The sequence below is a fragment of the Dioscorea cayenensis genome, unplaced genomic scaffold (genome assembly GCF_009730915.1).
Source record: "Dioscorea cayenensis subsp. rotundata cultivar TDr96_F1 unplaced genomic scaffold, TDr96_F1_v2_PseudoChromosome.rev07_lg8_w22 25.fasta BLBR01000445.1, whole genome shotgun sequence".
In the NCBI taxonomy this organism is placed as follows: Eukaryota; Viridiplantae; Streptophyta; class Magnoliopsida; order Dioscoreales; family Dioscoreaceae; genus Dioscorea; species Dioscorea cayenensis.
The window spans coordinates 42,788-44,741 of NW_024086836.1; the positions used below are offsets into that span (position 1 = coordinate 42,788).

The window sequence follows — 1,954 nt, forward strand, 5'->3', positions numbered from 1 at the left end:
TTGAAATATTCTATCCGATGATTGCACAAATCTAGTCAAGGCCTTTTCTAAATCGGACATTCAGGTCTCGAAACCTGAAACTCGGTTCTCCATGTTCGGGGCTTGTTGTTGTTGGAAACCCGGCAGTGCCATAGCCTTTTGTGGTCCTTGATTGCTCCATGAAAAATTGGGATGATTCTTCCAACCTGGATTGTAGGTGTTGCTATATGGACTCCCTTGGTTCCTCATTGCATTACCCACAAAGTCAACTTTCTCCACCGAAGATGCATCACCAATAGAGATCGGGCAATCAGATGGAGCATGTCCTCCGTCACACCTGGTGCAAGTAGTCACGGATGCCACCATATTAGAAGTTAGAAGGTATAACTTCTTGCTCAATGATTCCACTTGGGCCGCCAAAAAGGTTACCGCATCTATTTCATGGAGCCCGACCACCTTTTTCCTTTCCCTCGCATTCCATTGATAACTATTCATGGCCATGTCCTCCACTAACTATCAGGCTTCTTCTGGGGTTTTACTCCCCATTATACCTCCTGCGGTGGCATCTAACAATTGCCTTGTACTCGGATTCAACCCATTGTAGAAGGTTTGGATAATCATCCATTCAGGAAATCCGTGTTGTGGGCACCTGCGTAAAAGATCCTTGAAGCGCTCCCATGTCTCAAATAATGATTCCAACTCCATCTGTACAAACAACGATATCTCATTGCGAAACTTGGCCGACTTCCCCAGAGGATAGTACCAAGCAAGAAAAGCTTCGACCATCTCATTCCAAGTCGTGATGGAGGCTTTGGGCAAGGAATGAAGCCACTGCTTGGATCTTCTCTTGAGAGAGAATGGGAAAGCCCTCAATCTAATAGCATCATCCGATACACCATTAATCTTTAGCATATCACAAACTTCCAAGAAGTTCTCTATGTGGTTTTTTGGGTCCTCATCGGCCAAACCGTTGAACTGCGCTGACTGCTAAATCATTTGGATGAATGTCGGTTTTAGCTGAAAGTTCAAAGCTGTGATCGGGGGTAGCACAATACTCGATTGTGCACCCAAAACTGAGGGTCTAGCATAATCAGAAAGTATCCTCTATTGCTTATTATGTTTTGCTATAGTATTTGACCCTTCAACTTCTATTTCAGCTTGATTAGATGGTTCTTGCACATGTTCTTTTCCGCTTCTTCTGAGTGTATGTTCAAGTTTTCGGATCTCCTTCAATCAATGTCATAGGATTTCCTCAGGTCATAACCTGGAGCTACACCAAAAAAAAAGTAACAAATCAGAATGATGATGGAAAAATAAGATGTGAAATAGAATGAATGAATGAATAGCTAAGAAAACAAAGTGCAAAGTATCTCTAAACACCTACTCCCCGGTAATGGCGCCAAAAACTTGACAATGCCCCTGTGTATGTCCGGCAAGTGTACGGGTTTGTTAAGTAATTCAATCCCAGGTGAGTGGATATCGTACCCACAGGGTGTAGGGAATAAAAATACATAAATTGTTTCTTAACCAAGTGAAAGATGAATAATGGTTTTGTCAACAAAATGTAATGTAAACAAGAATAAAAGAGACAAGAAAGAGAAGCACAAATAAAGGGAGGTAAGGCAATCGATATAAATGGGGTACTCGGATAATGTTCCACCTAGGATGATCGGTTCAAGTGCAAAACCCTCTATTATGGTTCCTAACTAATGTATTAATGAGTCATGGAGATCCTTCAATACATGGTCCCAAATCTAAGGTCAACCATGCCTGACTCTATACATGTCCCGGAGGAGAAATCAAATAATCTCAACACCTTGTACTCGTACAAAATCGCAATGATTTCTAGGGATTCCAAGTGTTAAATCCTCTTCCTAGATGTACACCTAACCCTTTGGTCAAGGTGGAAGGTCCCTAGTCACAATTAAGCCCTATGTGCTAAAATCACTTCAACACTTCACTCCGTTGCCTCTAC

At 42.1% G+C, this 1,954-nt stretch overlaps 1 non-coding gene across 1 annotated transcript; it reads left to right on the forward strand.

The window, feature by feature from the left end:
- Positions 1-610: 610 nt before the first annotated feature.
- Positions 611-716, forward strand: LOC120254431. Its single transcript, XR_005534615.1, has one exon. It is a non-coding gene; the product is annotated as a small nucleolar RNA R71 (small nucleolar RNA).
- The last annotated feature ends 1,238 nt before the right edge of the window (positions 717-1,954 follow it).